We start from the raw sequence: 21,305 nt of genomic DNA on the forward strand, positions 1-21,305 counted from the left end.
TTGGTTTTGTGTTTCGCATTGAAGATGACGTCACGGCTCCGCCTACACTGCGTTACTATAGTTACTGCCCCAGTTCCTAAACTGTAATGGAAACGCAGCATAAAGTGAGCCTGGCCTAACAAGGCCTAACGAGGCCTAGCCACACCGTACTAAGCCGAGCGAGGCCCTGCAATGGAAAAGCACCATTAGTATACCTTCTTGGTATGCCAAACACACTTAAATGGTATTCGATTGATTTCAATGAACACAGTTAATTAGATTGTAGAAAAGTATTCATCAAATGGTAAAACATTAACCTAGTGATGCAACAAGTAGGCCTACTGTGATTTTTAAAGTTCGAATCAGCATAAATGTTGTCGTGGTAGCTGAAAACAAAGACTTGACAATACAACATGAAGACACATGATCATCTGTTCAACAAAGCCTTCCAACATTAACTCACTCTTCCCCCCCTCTAATGTAACACTTCCATTTCAGCCCCCTGTTTTATGTCTTGTCATTATATGTTTCTTTGTTAAGCGACCTTGGGTTGACGAAAGGCGCTATATAAATCAAAGTTATTATTATTATTATTATTATTATTATTATTATGAGTATTGCAATACAACACCAAGAGGATGCAGAGCGTGAGATGTGACTCAGTGACCACCAACTGGCGGCCCGCGGGCCACATCCGGCCCGCCAGACATTCTCATCCGGCCCGCACGACGGGGGTGACTGTGGCGTTGGCGGAGTGGTTACTGCGTTTTTTACAACGTCTCGTGAGTAAGGTGCAGTACCGGAGTCCAACAGAGAGGCAGCAGCTGCGGGTCAGTGGACTGCGTACTGCGAAACCTTCCCTGCCTTGAAGAAGAATTTATCCTTCGTTGTGAACAGCGCCATATAGAGAATACATTAAATTCTATTACATGGCTCTGGTTGTGAAGTCTGGTTAATGCACTCCGCACCACAGCAGTAGCCCCGCTGTGACAGAGCCCAACAGAGAGGGAGGAGCTGCGGGACAGTAGCCTAGAAGCAGGGTTGGGTTGTAACGGAATACATGTAACGGCATTACGTAATCAGAATACAAAAATCAAGTAGGCTATCTGTATTCAGCTGGCGTTACATTTGAAAAATGAGTAATCTGATCACAGTTACTTTCGTAAACCTGAAGTGAATACATTTTGGAATATTTATTGGAATTATTGGTGGAAAAGTTTCCTCACAAAATGTAATATTCATTACCGGCAGAACTGTATGCACACTACACAGCGCTGCAGCATGTCTGAGCGAGAGAGAGAAATGCAGGGTGTCTGTGAGGCCCCGCCCGAGCACGCAGATGAGAGAGAGACATCTCTTTTAAAATATATTGAAAGTTAGAAACGGAGATGGTTAGATAAAATGTGCAAGATAACGTTTATGTAGCATTTATTTATTGTCGAAATGATGACATTTCATAACGGGATCAAATCAAAGTGAATGGCCTGCTGCAGCTGAATGCATATGGCAAGTGACTGGAAAAAGTTTTAAAAGTTATTACATCGTTTCAGATATCCATCCATCCATCTTCTCCCGCTTATCCGTGGTCGGGTCGCGGAGGTAGCAGTTCCAGCAGAGAGCCCCAAACTTTCTTTTCCCTAACCACATCAACCAGCTCTGACTGGGGGATCCCAAGGCGCTCCCAGGCCAGCGAAGAGATATAATCCCTCCATCTGGTTCTAGGTCTACCCCTTGGTCTCTTCCCAGCTGGACGTGCCTGGAACACCTCCCAAGGGAGGCGCCCAGGTGGCATCCTAACTAGGTGCCCGAACCACCTCAACTGGCTCCTTTCGACGCGAAGGAGGAGCGGTTCAACTCCGAGTCCCTCCCGGATGACCGAACTTCTCACCTTATCGCTAAGGGAGACACCAGCCACCCTGCGGAGAAAACCCATCTTGGCCGCTTGTACCCGCGATCTCGTTCTTTCGGTCATGACCCATCCTTCATGACCATAGGTGAGGGTAGGAACGAAAATGGCGCGGTAGACAGAGAGTTTTGCCTTCTGGCTCAGCTCCCTTTTCGTCACAACGGTGCGGTAAAGCGACTGCAGTACCGCTCCCGCTGCTCCGATTCTCCGACCCATCTCACGCTCCATTGTTCCCTCACTCGAGAACAAGACCCCGAGATATAATACTTGAACTCCTTCACTTGGGGTAAGGACTCATTCCCTACTTGGAGTGGACGGTCGATCGGTTTCCTGCTGAGAATTATCGTTTCAGATAATAAATAATTATTTCATTCTATTTAGGGGCGCCTTTCAAAGCACCCAACGACACCTTACAATTCATAACATATTCCAAGGAAAGGTTTTAAGACAGTACAAAGAATGCAGTCCGGGTGATGTTTTTTATGTGGGGTGCAGATGAGAGGGAGCTGTCCAGAATGACACCAAGATGTTGTGTTTGAGCTCTTGATAAGCCATTAAAACAGTAAAATAAGTGTCTCCTGTTCACCAAAACATACCCATCTGTTATGGAAAAAGAAAGTATTCCAAAAGTATTCTAAAAGTAATCTGAATACGTTTTTACTTAAAAGTATGTCTACTAAGTGTAGACATACTTTTTTAAGACACGTAACTGTAACTGTATTCTGATTACTTTCAGAGCATGTATTCAGTAACTGATTACATTTACAAAGTAACCCTCCCAACCCTGCCTAGAAGTGATCCTTCGTTAACGTGAAGAGTCTGCTAAGCTTTATGCAGTCCGCAGTACCTGAGTGTGCTCCACTAGCACCCCCGCCCCCCCCCCCAACTTCAAAATTCTGGGCTATATAAAAATCGCTGCTCCGCGATAGTTGTTTATTGGATACATTTTGGCCCTTGGACAAATGTAGTTGGTGATCCCTGCTCTACAGTCTCTATTATGGCACATTTCCACTGCAGCGGGGTAGCCCCGTTTAAGCATCCCTAAGCATCCTCGCTCAGGCCTAGGGCTGCCTCGCTGGCCGTCTGAGGCCGTGGCGCATTTCCATTACAGTTTAGGACCTGGGGTAGCAACGCAGTGTTGGCGGGGAGATCGGCTTATTTTTTTCACATTTCGAGTTGTTCCATCTAGCTCCCGCTAGATTTTATCATCTCCAATGAGATGTAGGAACCAGTGACGTGCGGTGAGCTTCATGGCTGGTGAGGCACTGACTCTTTCAGAGTCAGATTTACAAATATTATATTTTGACCTTAATCAAAATATTCGGTTATTTTCAAAAGCTTTTTTAGTCTGATGCTTCGATTCATTTTAAACAGACCGTTCAACAAAAGGATATCCAAAATCTAAATATTGGATTGTTCTTTCTTAGTAAGATCCCATTTTCATTACAATTGTGGTCTTACCTTGACTTGAAGATTAAGTCCATGCTCTCCTTCTGGACAACTATCTCTATTAGTTTTTTCTAAAAGTCCTTCTTATCTTCCTGTAATTTCAAAAGTCTAGTTTGTTGTTTGTGTCTACCGTCTCTGCGTAGAATAACAGTAGCAACAAGAACCTGTGGGCTCACGTGCGCCCCCTTCAGTGCGGCAGAGGTTATGGCCGCCTCTCCTGCTGCTTTTTTCATTGCTGTTATATGATGAGACCAGCGAGCCTAAATATCATATATACGTTAAATAAGTTATTTAGAGACTATGGATGGCGAGGATACATTTAATAAAGGGATCTACAAACATTACATTGGTGACCTACAGTGAGATGGTAACAGGCATGCGCTTAGGGCCCGCTTTCCAGCCAGTTTCTGTGGGGTGACACATTCTGAGGTGAGGCAGAGCTCATCTGTGCCTCACCTCACCCCACAGTAACTGGCTTGAGCGCGCTCACAAAATAAGTGCCCTCGCTAAATTAGTGCCCGCGCTCCAGCAAGTTACTGTGGGCTTACGAGAGGCAGAGCTCGTCCCTGCCTCACTTCTCATCGCTACCCGTAGTTGTAGCGGAGCTCGGCAAATTTGCTGATTTTGACTTTAAAAAGCGATTGGAATCATACATTAATCACACTTACATCATAGATCAGTGGAGACATTTTATTATTATTACTATTTAGTTTTTCTTTAGTTGTTTTTCCGTTACATTGGAGTATGACAGGTGAGGCTCTGCCTCCCCTGACTGCACGTCGCTGGTAGGAACGTCGTCACCTCCTCGGTAGACCACGGTGTGCTTTTCTTTGACGTTGCCATTTTTGTAGCTCCTCCGTTTACAAAAATGCTGTGTATAAAAATGATGCAAGCTTGCTTCTAGATATATATGCGACGCTAGGGATGATCTCGCGCACGATCTTGTGACGATTCTCTCTGACCAATCAGCAGTCGAGAGTGTTGACGTCACTAGTTCAGCCTGATAAAACCAAGATTTTATGGGGCAGGAAAAAGAGGGAAAACGTACCCGCTAGCCGGTGCTACGCTATATGGAAAGGCCACCAAAAACTGGCCTGGCCGCTTGAGGACGATTAAGGACGCTTAAACGGGGCTACCCGCTGCAGTGGAAATGCGCCATTAGTACGCTATGTTAATAACATGTCAGTAATAATTTTAAGCTTCAGATAGCGTGTCCAATTTCACATATTGTCATTCTGTCTTATGACTGTATTTTTAACTTTTCGTGAAAATGTATTTGGTCAATCATTGTTAACTTCCTTTATCAGAGTTAATAATGTAACAGTTTTCCAGATTTCTGCCATAAATTCATCATCTGGTGGTTCTTGCCTTGTTTGTAATGTTTCCCATTTTCCAGTTCTCACTAATTAACTTGGTAATTAACTTGTCGATTGTCATTTTCATTATTACCAACAGGCCTGGTGGCATAATCTGCAGAAATAATAGCCTGATTGTGTTAAACCTTGAGAATCCTTAATGAGGTGCACTTGACTAACAGCAGCCATGATATCAGACACAGATTGTGACTTTAGATAAATAAGAGAAAGGCAGAGTCCCAACCGGCTCGTGGAGTGTGGTTCTGTGTTGACCAGAACTAAGTGTGAGGTCCCTATCCCCGCCGCCATTTACAGCCATGTTTAATTCAGGAGAAACATCCTTTATTTATTTGCTCCCTTCTCTCTAAAGTGTGTTCATATTTTTGCAAAGTTTTCCCAACTGACCTTCATCACACCCTCACCCGCCTTCATCTCAAACACACACACGCAAGAAAGCACTCGCTCATTTCTCTGCTCTTTCGCTCCTCCCAACATCCTTTCTCTCCTCTTTAAGTTGAGATTGCTGTCTGAAAGCGATGAGGCCAGACCGACACGTCTTGGGAAATCAAAGCGGCTCCACTCCCACTGTACGGATACAAGCCCGCATGAAAACACACACACAATCACACTTTGTGGAAACTCAGAACCATAGCAGACAATGAGGAGTTACAGTGAGCTGATGTTAGAGATGCACACATATGCCCTCAGTTACAAAGTAAAGTACACATTAGGAGAATCACTGTGTAACAGGGGAAACCGGACAAAATAGGGGGGGGGAAACACACATGGGAAAAAAATCCCACATACAAAGTTTTAAAGAGACACACACACACACACACACACACACACACACACACACACACACACACACACACACACACACACAGCCTGTAGAAGTGCAGATAAGTTATCCACCCACAACCAGTGATCTGATGGTTGTGATGTCGCAGCACTTCCAAGAAATGCCTGAAGTGTTTCTTTATTCTCCAGTCAGCAGAGTGTGAGACTTCCTCTGAGAGCAACTTTCTCTGCATTCGTCTCTTAAATCCAAGGAACAGGAACTTCTGTATGTGCAGTCATTGAGTAACGGGACAAAATTCTGCTAAATGAGATTGCATTACAAGCATTGCAAAGCACATATTGGAAGCTGGACTAACCAGAGTCAATCTGAAATATTCTGAATCAAAGGCTCACTGAAAGGTTGGAGATGCTTGAAACCTGATGCTGGGCTAACTTTGGAAAATGGTCTCAAAATGTAGTGCATGTGATTTGTTGACACTGAAGGGTCCCTATTGGAGTTTTCTAGTAAACCAATACAAACTGTGATTATACTCCTTGTAGTCACAAAATGTAGTTGCATGTATCCTCATGTTCTAACAAACGTCTTAAATACATTTCCTCCTTCAAACGACATTTGCATAGACAACTTTTTAATATCGCAAGTTTTAATTCATTCAACACAAACACAACCGAGATGCATTAAAACTAAATTGCTCCATAGTGCTACTAAAGGTCATACAGTCAACTCAAATGCCGTGACGTGACGTCACGGACCCCACGTCCATTTATATATACAGTCTATGGCCGTGACACATGGGGGGCTAAAACAAGGAACATTACTATAATAGTTTGAAACTAATATACTCAGAGTGCCTTGGAGGCCATATAATGATGTGATGATTCCTCTGGTTTGTTAATAGCAACGGACATGAAGCATATCATACCCGCCTGCAATGAGAACTTGTCGAGTGATGGGTTATGATAGCACATTATTCAGAGATTAGAAAACTTTAAACCTAGAAAGAATCAACACAAATTATATCTAAAAATAATTCTATAGAGGATCAAACAGCATGTTTGTATACAGAGGGTCTAGAAAGAGTTCTTCATTGAGATATTCTGAAGGATTCAACAAAAAAAAAAAATGTTCTCGGTGTTCTTTTCAGAGAAAACCCTCAAATCATTGCTATGGAGGTTCTGGCTGATCAAGCACCGAAGCACCTGAAGGCAGACCACGTTGTCCCTAAATCACTCGACCTGTAACCCAGATATGACACAAACAGAGAGAGCAACCCAGAGGGATACATGTAGCAAACGCTCCACTGACCCAGGAAGCACACTGTGTTGTTGGGAGCTTCAGCTGGAGGGCAAAGCAGCAGAGAGTCAGCAGCTCTGTAACTTTATTAACGCATTCAAACAGCAGCACAGCATCCACGCTGCTTAGTGAGGTGATCACTGAAAGCAAACTGCGCCGACACATGCTGTCGGTGGGTTCTAAAGATGTAAATAATGTTGTGCTCACCTGAGAAATTGCTGAGATCTTGGACTGCAGCGACATTACTAACTAAGTCTGAGAGGCAAGAAGCAAGAAGAAGAATAAGGAGTGTCTACTGCCAAGTACTGCACCAGAGTTTCAGCTCTAAAATTCTATATCTGATCACAAACACTTGAACAACTTCAGTATTTTTTGAAGTTGAGCGTTGGCATTCACTATGAAGCATGGGTTTACAGACAAAAACCTAGATGTGATATTCAAAATTGCACATATAATCTTTCTTTATGAAAAGTACCATTGTACCATTTCTAAACTGTGTTATTGATCAGACTTGTAGCTAGTATAGCTAGAGATATGATTATACAGTTTGAACAAACTGCTGCCTTCATCATGCTACGTCAGGGACAATGTGCAGCTATGCGGTCATACAAAAAAACAGGATCCCATCGCATAGATCCCAGTTAATACAAGGCTACCTACTAAATAAACAAACGACTTGACTTTCAAGTCATAGTCTATTTCACTGCGTACCAACAACTGGAACTGCGGCAACGGCAGCACTGATCAAGGTTTTCTGTATAACTGTTCCAGTCTGTTCACTTTTCTTTTCCATTAACACATTTTACACTGCCAGAGCCTATACCAGTGACCACCAACTGGCGCCCCGCGGGCCACATCCGGCCCACCAGACATTCTCATCCGGCCCGCACGACGGGGGTGACTGTGGCGTTGGCGAAGTGGTTACTGCGTTCGCCCCCCACCCATTTTTTTTTTTACAACGTCTCGTGAGTAAGGTGCAGTACCGGAGTCAAACAGAGAGGCAGCAGCTGCGGGACAGTAGACTGCGTACTGCGAAACCTTCCCTGCATTGAAGAAGAAGTGATCCTTCATTGTGAAGAGTCTGCTTTGTGCGCTCCACAGCAGTAGCCCCGCTGCGACAGAGTCCAACAGAGAGGCAGGAGCTACGGGACTGTAGCCTAGAAGCAGGGTTGGGTTGTAACGGAATATATGTAACGGCGTTACGTAATCAGAATACAAAAATCGAGTAGGTTAACTGTATTCAGCTGGCGTTACATTTGAAAAACGAGTAATCTGATTACAGTTACTTTCGTAAACCTGAAGTGAATACATTTTGGAATACTTATTGGAATTATTGGTGGAAAGGTTTCCTCACAAAATGTAATATTCATTACCGGCAGAACTGTGTGCACATTGCACAGCGCTGCAGCATGTCTGAGCCAGCGCCATATAGATAGAAGAGTTACGTCAACGGAAGTCCAAAAACGGTTATCGTCACGTGGTTCATGTAGACCAGTGGTCGCCAACCAGTCGATCGCGATCGACCGGTCGATCGCGAGTGTGGTGCGGGTAGATCGCAGACCGTTAAAAAAAAAAGTAACAAAAGAAAGAAAAATTAAATTAAAATAATGTTTGAAAAATACGTTTTTAGATGTAAACCTATCATCCACCACCCCGTTAGCAGGTGCCACTTGATTAACGTATATTTGAGACACCTCAATAATATAATACATTAACCGTGCTTTACGTGAACCTCATCATGACACAAGAGACAACGGCAGGACTGTAATTTGCCGTGTTCACTGAACGCAACAGAGGCAAGACACCACACCAATCAGAGAGTTGCATGGAAATACACGTGTGCTTGTGTCATTCAAGCTCGGCTCTGTGTGTGTGGCAATAGCGCATTTAGTGTGATAGAGAGAGGGAGAGAGGGACGGAGAGAGGGAGAGAGACGGACCGGTGCTAGCGGGGACCGTGATGTTAGCATCTGGTTAGCTAGCTGCACTAACTAACTAACGGGCATAAGGAGCTGTTACCACAACAAGCTGGAGGAGAATCGTCTCCTGTCAGACTGAGGGGCTCAGGTGAGTTAAAGGACTCTGAGTGTTTAGAACGGTTTTGTCACAAATTATTCAAAAGATTATTTCCGCGGCACACCTTCATATGATCATTATAGTTATACAAACAATAAGAGAATACATGAAAAACAGGTATGAAATAGCCTACTATACAGTATGTCAGTAAAACAAGAATGCAGTTTAAAAGGGGAGTGATTTGTAAAATATCCATAAAGAAAAAGAAAATCTGTTTACAGTTCTGTTTCATATGGGTGCTGAGAGAGAGGTATCCATAGAACTCTTCATGTTGCTCTCAAAGTGCACCAGATTGATGCTTTCAACTTCAATATTTAAAAAAAAATCTTCCCGGGGGAGCATCCCCCCGGACCCCCCTAGAGGAGGTGAGGTCCGCCCCCCAATAGCACTTTACCCCTGCCTATATGCCGTGAGCTGATTATGGAGCCTTCATTGTAACAGTAATTCAGATGCAATTAGCCTATATAAAAGGCCTCAAATTGGAAGCATTGCCTGGGCCGTCTTTTCACTCAATTCTGCAATAGGTAGATCTCGCCTTTCACCTAGGCCGAGGTCTGCGATCTTGGGCTTAAAAAGGTTGGTGACCACTGATGTAGACGATGTGATGCACTGATAACGAGATAGAACTACGATTTTTGGTAATTATTAGTGAATAAAGGTTTTGATTTGCAATATTTATACAACAAATCGATATGTGTATGTATTTACATCAATATGTTTTAAAAAATAAAATGGAATTTGCTAATATTAAGTGATAATATTAGGATTAGTGTGAACAACTAGTTTACATGTTAGGCTAACAGTGCCTTGGTTAAAGAGCCTGTTGCTGTTTATTTATAGCTTTGAATTCTTTAAAACCAATATTATCTTCTTAAACTTGTATGGTAGTCAGGAGCATCACTTTCTAACGTTTATTGATATATTTAGAGGGAGGGGATCTAAAGGAATGCTTCAAAATTCAGATTAGATTCATTTCTACCATTTTCTTAAATTCATGGTAGTTTCAGTAATCCCATGGTAATTGAGGACACAAGTTATCTAAATGACTAATGTCATCTTTATGGCTTTCAGAAAGGACAGGAGACCGACAGGTGACTATCAAAGGACTAGCAGCAGCAGCAGCAGCATGATGATGATGATGTTAAATGTGTTGTTTTAGGAACATCCATAGCAAAAACATGGAATTCAATAAACATCGAATAGCATATCATGCAGTTTGTCTGTGCCTTTTCCACCGTGTTGTCCTGGTTTGGTGTGCTACCTCCTAGTCGCCACCATGGTTTGCTGTGCTGCCTGGGGATGCTCAAATCGCTCCGAGAAAGGAGTACGAATGTACGGCTTCCCCACTGACACAGAGCGGAGGAAAAAATGGCTGGCTCAAGTCAGCAGAAGCAATTTCAAGACCAACAGCAAAAAAATATGTGAGGTTATTATATACAAACACTGCATTTGCACTTTTTCACAAAACGAAAACCACACCATTGGGAAAGCTTAATGTTTTGTTTAATACAAAAAAACAGGGAAAGGCTTGAAAAACACTGAGAGTTGAGACTCAGGGTGCAGGGTGAGGGTCTCAGTGCAGGTATTCAGGCTCCATTGAATCCCCCTCTGGTTCTTGTGCTGAAAGAGGGAGTAACAGACAGGAGAAAGGGTTATACACACCTATATAGCACACCTATTGGATGGGAAATTGCCTTGGGGAGATAAGGTGTGGTCTTTGTTCCCAACTGAAGTTATGGAACTTTATTATTTGTGAGTTTAACAAAGTATGACAAATGGCATCAGTAACAGATGTGATATGAATTTCTATAAAGTTGTCTCACATTCTTGGTCATATTTTATATACAGTATGTAATGAGTATAACATGTCCAGTAAGTATAAAGTGTTTCCTAATACTGTGTATTCAACCACTATGGTATAGTGTATGGTACTATGGTATGGTATCCTAGCTTAATCTGTTATATGTAAACGTTCCCTAAATCTACTAATTTAGGGATAATCCACTGACATCCTTTAATACACATGTTAATTTGAATCAGATGTACTGATAATATCCGCAATATAAATCTTTAAACTCCTTCTTACCTTTAAAAGTCCGTCACGAACGGTCTATTATGCTGCAACTCTACAGCTCTGCTAGCCTTGGCGCTAACTTCCGGGGAACGATTGAGAGGCTCCACGATCCGCCATTGCTGTAAAACAGTGGTCCATTGGAGTGAACGGAGATGACGTAACTCTCAGTCTATATAGAGAGGCGAAGTCCCTCCCCTTCCGGGAGCCTCCATGGGACCCCGGAAGCGGAAAATTATACATTGAAGTCAATGGAGAGAGAAAAGTTATCTTTTGATCCCGTTTGAATTGTGCCACGAATGACACATATGATGTTTGTCAATCTTAAACAATCATTTCCATGCAAAAAAAGTCACAGTTTGTCGTAAAAATGCTGAAATATAAGACTATGAATAATACGCAACTAGAAAGACTACAAATCCCAAATGCATTCTGGGTCGCGTAAGTGATGTCATAGGCGATAATGCTCCAAGACTGGTTGTGACTCGCAAAGCAAAGAGGAAGAAGAAGACTGATTTATTCCCTCCAATAAATATAAGAGATTGCTCCAATAAATTCACTTTTACAAGATGCCTGTGTGCTTTGTACGAGGTTGTAATCACAAAAGAGATCATACCACTTGCTCGTTCTATCGCTTCCCGTCTGATGAAAGGACCAGGAGTCGTTGGACCAAACATATCAGGTAATATACATGTTTTGCATGGAACATAGTCAAGTTAGCTACCTAGCTAGTAGCGAGCATGTTAGTTAGCATTATATTACATTACTTAGCCTTGTCATTTGTATTAGCCTTAACATGAAGTAAACCAAAATGTTAAACAGTAAGAGTAGTCATGATGGTAAGTATTTTGTGAAACATTTGAAGAGTAGCCTATCGCCCCCTCCACCAGGTGCTAAGGGGGCGGGAGGTAGGCTAACGCCACATTAGTATCAGCGATCTTTTCTACTTAATGCTATCTGCACAAATGGTTAACATTGACCATTAAAAGATCAGGCGGTTCAGGGAGAGTCGAAGGAAGGAAGGCAGGCAGCTTTGCATGACATTCTTCTGGACGTGTTTCATTGTGATGATAGTGAGAGTGAGTCAATCTGTTTGTTGGAAAGACAGTAGTTGAGTGATTACTGAGAGAAAATTATTAAAAGAGATAATTATTCAGTGTTGTTACTTTAAAGTGTTGTTACTGACCTTTTCCTCTTTTATTTTCTTTACCTCACCTGTAACTGCTGAGACCCTGAGGAACATGCACACTGGTCTGACCTGCTCTGGTAACCTGATTTCCACTGTACGTAATAGTATTTGGTTATGGTATATTATTTATATACATCAAAGGCACAATGCACCCCTCAGAGACACACATGTATTGAGTGTGATATTTTGCATTGGTCATGTGAAATCATCTTTACACACTAGAAAACTGTAGGAGCGGCAACTTGTTTTGAAATTGAATTTTTAATATCCGATAATAAAGTTGATCTGTTTTCTTTATTCTTCTCTCTTCCCAGCTCCATCCATCACCGTTCTCTGTTCCTGCCAGGTCCTGCTTGCTAATCAATGCTCATATTTTTTTTACACAATTACAAATAAAGTCAATGTATTGTATGACATGAAGTTGTGCTTCATTCTGAGTCAATAATAAATTCATTCTGCCTTCAGCTGCAAAATTATTGTGGACTGCACCGACATCCATGTAGCAGCCCCCCCCCCAGTAAGATGAACCAAGCAAAGCTGACATACTCAACATACAGCTGTGCTCTTAAGTTTACATGAAGAATTTGTGAAATATTGGTAATAACAGGTTTAAATGATTATTAGTAATTAATTATATAATTTTCTCATCGTAGATGAGCAGACAGGGAGCAGATGAGAAAAGCAGAATATGCAGCTGCCATTTTCCACATGGAAAAGAGAAAGGGCCAAGTGTATTTGAGTGGACAAAAAAGAAATCCCAAATACGAAAAATAAAATTATACAATTTAGATATGTATACAAATAAATACATATCCTATATACACCATGTATAATGATGGTGTATGATGTAGAAGGAAGTGTGGTAGATAACAATTAAATATAGAGTTACATACAGATCCATGTTACAGCAAAAGATGGAATAACTAAGAAGCACACAGTATAATAATAATTACACGCAACAATTAAATAACTGCTCAGCATCTCCACCACAATCCCAATCTGCTGTGTCCTGTTTTCCTCCCCTCTGCATAACACCCCATCACACATACGAAACACAACGCAGAGTCCGAGGATGTTAAGAGTATGTTTATTTAAATGTCCTCCTCTCTACTGGCCAACACAGGGAGCATATGCTGGGTGTAGAATTGTTCCAGGAGGAGGAGATTTCCATGCCATGCAGGGTCTTTGGGGATGGGGATGATGATCCCCTCCTTCGTGGTCCACAGTAGCAGAGACTCCGGTCTGTGATTTGCAGCTGTTATATAATATACAATACATTTTTTTGAAAAACATTTGATCAAAAAATAAGGATTTGGTCAGCATCTAGAGTCAGTGTGTAGTTTATTAATTAATCAATGCTCTCTACATTAGGAAAACACATACCAGTGTACCAGAGGGAGTCACACACAGCTGTGCCTAGATAACCAGACAAATTGACAACAGGGATGCAAACTCATCAGGTATGAAAAAGGTGACAAGGATCCGAGCCCCCTGACCCCACAGAATATCGGCTTTAAAATGAGGAATAACAGAGGATTTTAGCAGTCAGAACAACTAAAGCAGCAGTGTTAATATTAACAGAAACGCCATAGAGTCACATCTAATAGAAATATATAAAAAGCATTTATTTTAATTGTGTAGCAGTCAGTTTATAATTTTGGCAGCACTGTTGAGCATTTTGAAAATGTATTTTCAGGCCTCTGTGCAAGGCTTAGTCTTTCTATCTTTATAGCCACTGGTGTAAAGTAACTAAGTTCATAAACTCAACAAGTACTATACTTGGGCACAATTTTGAGATACTTGTACTTTACTTAAGTATTTCAATGTTTTGCTACTTTGTACTTCTACTCCACTACAGTTCAGAGGTAAATGGTGTACTTTTACTCCACTACATGTATGTAATACCTTTAGTTACTTTACAGATGTGGATGAATGATGTGAAATATAATCAAGTGTTAAATCAGACTTTAGTTCCACCTGGAGTAAATCCAAAAGCTACCCTGCAGTATACAAAGTCATTCAGACTAGCTGCACCTTTACCAGCTTTGAGAACACTTTCATGATCAATCATTATAAAACGTATCATATTATTCTGAAATGGACCAATCTGCAAAATTACTACTTTTACTGTCGCTACTTTCACTATATTTTGATAATAATACTTTTCTACTTTTACTTGAGGAACATTTGGAATGCAGGACTTTTACTGTAACAGAGTATTCCTACACTCTGGTACTTCTACTTTTACTCAAGTACAAGAACTGAGTACTTCTAATTTTAATCAATTACAAGATATATACTTATACCACCTCTGTTTATAGCCTATGAAAAAAACGATTAGAAAACGAAGGCTAAAGCTAACGTTAGCAGATAGTGACAATGTATGCTAGTTAGCTAGCTCAACGATAATATTGCGACGGGGAAAAAAAACTTTTCAGTGCACATCACGCTCTGCCGCTCCGACAGGGAGCTCTATTGTGAACACCTGAACGGCCCGTTCTAACAGCTGTTCACCAGCGGTCCAGTCTGTGCCACAGGGACTCCGGACGCACAGTTAATATTAACGAACGCACCGTAGGTAATGTAGCTGCTGAAGCTAGACCATCATCGCCGAGCAGCAGAGGCTTATTATACATCATGAGCAGAGCCGACAGGCAGGAAGACTCGAGCACACAGCTCGCGCTTCATTATAATATATATAAAAAAAGCTCGCGGCCGCACATTAATCCGGGTCCCAGACCCCCTCCCATACCCAAAAAATATTTTTATTGCAGATCTACAGGAATCACAAAAACGACCTATTTTGGATTCAAAACGGAGAATTTCGCCGAAAGGTGACAAGTTTGCATCCCTGGACAAGATAACCAAAATCCTTGAATCTACACACAGCAAATAAACTCAAATGACACAACGAGATGTAAAAAGGAGATCACACATATAGTCGATATAGAACTGGCCGCTTCAATCTGAAGAGCAACTAAAACAAAACACGGGAGTGTATCTTGTTCTTGTGAACACTAATGTTATCCACAGCATACACAGACACCACAAAGTTCTTAAGGAGAAAACTAGTTTCTAAAACAAAACACGTTAGTGTACCTTGTTAGCTAGCTGACATTAACCTTAAACATTGCACTCATATTACTCACTGAAACCTTGTAAAGCCGGTCCCGCATGCTGGCTCTTACAGAACCGCTCCCTTTCGTGTATGTACAGCTCTCAACATGCCCAGACTTGTAGTGATTTTCACCTCGTTTTATACTTTTTCGCCTCATTCTGAAAGAAACAGGTGAAATTTACTAACGTGACAGCCATCTTTGTGATGGTGACGCGTATTGTGCGAGACCAGAGACCTGTAGTTCACTGAGCGGTTTCACACAAAAAAATTGTAACTTCACAGTTTTACGACACATTTTTATTTTTTTGACTTGCAAAATGTTCTTTTAATTTGACAAACATCATATGTGTCATTCGTGGCACAATTCAAACGGGATCGAAAGATGACTTTTCTCTCTCCATTGACGTCAATGTATAATTTTCCGCTTCCGGGGTCCCATGGGTCGGAAGTAGATGGGCGGGACTTCGCCTCTCTATGGCGCTGGTCTGAGCAAGAGAGAGAGATGCAGCGTGTCTGTGAGGCCCCGCCCCCGCACACAGATGAGAGAGACAGAGAGATCTCTTTTAAAATATATTGAAAGTTAGAAACGGAGATGGTTAGATTAATGTGCAAGATAACGTTTATGTAGCATTTATTTATTGTCGAAATGATGACATTTCATAACGGGATCAAATCAAAGTGAATGGCCTGCTGCTGCTGAATGCATGGGGCAAGTGAATGGACAAAGTTTTAAAAGTTATTACATCGTTTCAGATAATAAATAATAATGATAATTCATTCTATTTACGGGCGCCTTTCAAAGCACCCAAGGACACCTTACAATTCATAACATATTCCAAGGAAAGGTTTTAAGACAGTACAAATAATGCAGTCCGGGTGATGTTTTTTATGTGGGGTGCAGATGAGAGGGAGCTGTCCAGAATGACACCAAGATGTTGTGTTTGAGTTCTTGATAAGCCATTAAAACAGTAAAATAAGTGTCTCCTGTGCACCAAAACATACCCATCTGTTATGGAAAAAGAAAGTATTCCAAAAGTATTCTAAAAGTAATCTGAATACGTTTTTACTTAAAAGTATGTCTACTAAGTGTAGACATACTTTTTTAAGACACGTAACTGTAACTGTATTCTGATTACTTTCAGAGCATGTATTCAGTATTCAGTAACTGATCACATTTACAAAGTAACCCTCCCAACCCTGCCTAGAAGTGATCCTTCCTTAGCGTGAAGAATCTGGTAAGCGTTATGCGGTACGCAGTACCTGACTGTGCTCCATTGTGGACTATATAAAAATCGCTGGCCCGCGATAGTGTCTATTCATTGGATACATTTTGGCCCTTGGACAAATGTAGTTGGTGATACCATGTTTCTGTTAGTGTTTACTTCCTGTCTGTCTTCTTCTGCTGTTCCCTTTAGTGTTTACTTCCTGTCTGTCTTTTAATGTCTTTCCTTCTCTTGATCTCTTTTCTTTTCTGGGGACAGTTTTAATTTACATTAAAAAAGTATTCCATGGTGTTCTCTGATGGATGAAAGCGAATGTGTGTTGTGCACAGCTAACGTTAAATTTAACCACCTTCTTGAGCGGATTTATTTCACTGCACATACTGTAGTCCCTTGACCCTCATAGCAACAGTCTGCTCTCCTTAGCAGCAGTCTGTTAATAAAACACACTTTTGGAATGTCCATTTGGACCAATCAGAAATGAATATTCAACTGAGCCGTGTAATACACAGAATTAATTAAACTAACCTTTGTACAATTATGAAGTCTATAATGAATGCTTAGTTTTCACTAAAGATCTCGGTCAATCAGGTGTGGGATAAATAATAATACAACTTCAGGGCATTGGCTGAACCAAAACCTTTTTACTTACAAATATGGGGGGGGGGGGGTCTCAGTCACCTTCACACTGTAACACACTCCACACACTGTATCTCCAACACATCACACTGCTGACTTATCATACTGACGACTCTATTAGGGTGTAGAGCTGAGAGACAGCATGTCTGTTGTACAAGCAAACAAACACACAAACAAACACACACACACACACACACACACACACACACACACACACACACACACACACACACACACACACACACACACACACACACACACACAGACACAGAGAGAAACACACACACAAACACACACAAACACACACACACACACACACACACACACACACACACACACACACACACACACACACACACACACACTACCGAGACGCAGTAGCAGGCTCTTATAATATGGATGACACTTCAATCTGAATACAAGCTAATGAAAGCACCTCCCTGGCACTGAGGACATTATTGACATATAATCCCAGCCCCTGGGAGAGTGAAGCCATCATTCTCCATCCACAAGCCAATCTAAATGGCCTGAAATGTTAATATGACATTTTAAGGAATTGGATTTATGGCGTATCAGCAGAAATGCAGCCGATTGACGGATAAGAGTCGCGTGGTGCAGAAAGGAGCCGGTGCCGGTATTTGTCCCCGTGGCACTGCATTCCGGCATCGATTTTCCTGCAGGATTATTATTCCAGTTTCTTCAGCGACTCCAGGCGGGATGCTGCTGGAGTTTACCTTCCCCTTAGCAAGATCATTCTAATTCAGAACCCTTTCCAAATGAGTTATTGACTTGGAGAGATTTCTCTTGTGCCGTTCACAATCAAAGGCCTTCACTTACAATATATACCCTTAGCAAATCAGGTACAATGTGATGGAGCGCTAGCCAATAGCAGCACAAATGTTACATAGTGATGTAGTCCAATGAAGGCGTTTCAGGAAGGGGGGTGTTTCGGAGAGAACACAGAGATTTTAGCCTTTGCAGACGATTTACATGCACAAAAACCTGTATAACACACTACAGGAAAGGGGAAACCCTCAAAAGCATAAAAGGGTCCCTTTAATAAAACCACACTGCACTGTTCCGATTAACCCAGCTTCTCCAAATTTCTTTCTTTTTGGTGTCTATATACGCCGGGATCCGGAGTCATGGATGATCCTGCGGTCCTGTGTCATGGATTGCGAGTCCTGGATCTTGAGTCGTGGCTGCGGTCCTGGATCATAAGTCCTGGATGGATATCCTCGTGGATTCATCTTCTTATTATACACACATGCATTTCAAAACATTTGGACTACCTATGTTGCAAATGTATTATCTTTTCAATTTACACACGGCATCTATTGCACGTCTGTCCGTCCTGGGAGAGGGATCCCTCCTCTGTTGCTCTCCCTGAGGTTTCTCCCATTTTTTCCCTTTAAACTGTGGGGTTTTCTCTGGAAGTTTTTCCTTGTACGATGTGAGGGTCTAAGGACAGAGGGTGTCGTATTGTCATACTGATATTCTGTACAAACTGTGAAGTCCACTGAGACAAATGTAACATTTGTGATATTGGGCTATATAAATAAACATTGATTGACTGCATATGGTTAAGATCATTTAAATGCACTTTAAGATATCAGAATTTGGAGAGGCCTCTCTGAATCAGGCGAAACAAAGCATTAAGGAAATGTAATCCATGACCCTGAAGTGCTCAGAGTCATCATGGCAACAGGATGCAGGTCTAAGGACGCCATGCATCAAGTGTAGGACAAACCACAAGGATAGACCAGTCAGAGCAGAGGACACAGTGAGAAGTCCTGGTTCGTATTACGGTCAGAGTGATACCGGGAAGGGATCTGGTCCCTCCTGTTCTCAGAGTGTTCCAGTACAGCAGGAACAGAGCGTCTCTGAGAGTCTGCACCGTGAGTCACCTCCAGCTCAGCCAGTCAGCATCTAAGACTCAGCTAATTACATCCCAAAACATGCACTCTTTGGCAGGACCAAGAGCAGGCAGAGACGTTCATGTTTCAATCCGAGGGAAGGATGCAGAGAAGCGGCTTTTAGAATAATCATTTCACATGGCACATTAACCATCTCCGGCAGTATCATGAGGCGGAGAGGAACACGGCCCTCTGCCTCTCAGCCGGAGAGACAGAGCATCTAAAGCCAGCCGTATCAGAAAAACACACACTGTGCACGGGGCTTAACGCCTCGCCACTACTCACCAGCTCTCTTTGTTCCCTGAAAATGTGAAATGATATATATATCTTATCCATGTAACTGATTTTGCCAGCCGGAGATAGTTTCAAATTTCTATAAACTAGCTATGAGTGAAATATGAATATTTTAAGCAGCTTAGCACTGATTTAAATATATTTACCAGCTGTGTGCTGGCTGTGGGCCAAGACACAGTGTAATGCTCACAAAGCCACCACTGCTAAACTCAATTTCAGAAAGCTGATCATTCAGACTGGCAGCGCTAAGGCAAATAAAGTGATTTAAGAAAAATATTTCATTTTCTGTTGCTTTGTAAAAATAGCAAGGAGTATAATGCAGATATGAGTAGGCATAGAGAGAGAGAAAGGCAGAGAGAACACAACGACCAGACCAGTGCGAATCACTTCCTATTCTATAGCGCGTCTTCCTATTGGGGACATTTTCAAAAACACAGACAGTATGGGTCAATGGGCAATGGCTTTAGACTTGTCCTTGTTTATAGCAGACATGAACAAGCCTAGTTTCACTTAGAAACTGACGATATACTATCGAGTATGTGAAGTTTTGAGTATAATGTACTTTTGTTCAGATTTTATCAAGAAAAAGGACTAGAAGACTGTATATCCAACCATCCACATGTTAAAACCATAGACTGTATATATTCAAAATGGGTACATGTTAAAACGTAGTGTTCAAAACTCCTTTGAAATAAATGTGTGTTCACCTCCAAACTTACTCTTGTGCCACGTTTGAACATCTACATTTTCATGACAGCTGTGCAAATTCGATATGCTAAGGAAGGCCATGTGATGTAATCTAATAAAACCCAACTGCTGATTGAAGATCATGATATGGTTTACATTTCCTAGTAAAAAGTCAAACTGGATTTTCCAAATGACTACTGTATTTCGAAGGTTAAGCAAATGGTCTTATTGCCCTGTCTGGACTCTTTTCTCATTTATTGTTTTTCTTTTCTTTACTGAGGATAGTTCGGCCATCATGATTCAAAGTTTCATACTCTCCACAAATATAATATTTAATATTCCAAAAGTATTTTACTGTGTTCCCTAATGGAGGAAAACCATGGTGTGGCCACAGACGATATTAAAATGAAGTGACTTCTTCCTGTGGAATGATATGACTCACATTATCCAGAGCGCTGAATGTCCAACTTGACCAATCAGAATCGAGTATTCAACCAAGCTGTGTAATAATCATAGCTATAACGGATTAACAGTCCCAAAATGATCTTTGCAACCAAATACACTTCAAATGATAACACATTCACATCACATTGAATAACACTTGTTTATGTGTTGTGGACTGCAAACCTTATTACCTTAAATGTGTGGGGGAATGACTTTACCAACTGTTTCTACTTCTACAGTATTCTAAATACACTAAAACATGACATCTGTTTATTACAATATAAAACTAGAGGTTTATACCAGCGTAACACTCTTATGATCAGTGACAGGAAAGTAGCAGGTGTTGGTATCTTCATCATACCCGTCACATATGGCTGGCAGGGAACAGGCACGGGGAGCCTCAACATTATAAAACTGTACATCTGTTTAAATAAGGCCAATAAAGCTGCACCTCTTAGTAGGAAATCATCATAAACGGAAAGAACAAGCGGAGGGGAAGTGCTGCAATGCTATACCGTGTGCTCTGCTGCCAAGGGCATAAAAAGAGTCAGTGACACATCATATGCTTGAGTTACCCTCAATGAAGGATGATACAATGAGTGTTGCCATTCTGCGAAACCGCTGAACTTCTCTCCGTCTCAGCAAACATGCCTACTGGCTGAAAACAGGTTCTCAAGTATTAAGAAAATATACTCCCACTGTCTTTATCTCAAATGCATTGACATGTAGGTCATTTCTACCAACCATGTGTGCCACTCAGTCAACAGTGCCTAGAGATGTCTGTAATTTTGGTCCAAGATCAATGTATACAGTATATCTTAGCAACTCTTCTTTATTCATTGATCCAACACTTGGCTACAACGCAGGT

At 41.6% G+C, this 21,305-nt stretch overlaps 1 protein-coding gene and 1 long non-coding RNA gene across 2 annotated transcripts in view; both read right to left on the reverse strand.

Annotated features, from left to right (window-relative positions):
* The window catches only part of LOC307047203 (glutamate receptor ionotropic, kainate 2-like), a 344,882-nt gene that overhangs the window by 302,818 nt on the left and 20,759 nt on the right, over nt 1–21,305 (reverse strand).
* On the reverse strand, nt 13,191–15,704 carry LOC307046326. The gene is made up of 2 exons (XR_013810138.1): nt 15,269–15,704; nt 13,191–13,374 (listed from the first exon to the last, which is right to left on the reverse strand). It is a non-coding gene; the product is annotated as an uncharacterized lncRNA (long non-coding RNA).

This window comes from Notothenia rossii (assembly GCF_949606895.1).
Source record: "Notothenia rossii genome assembly, chromosome: 7".
NCBI lineage: Eukaryota > Metazoa > Chordata > Actinopteri > Perciformes > Nototheniidae > Notothenia > Notothenia rossii.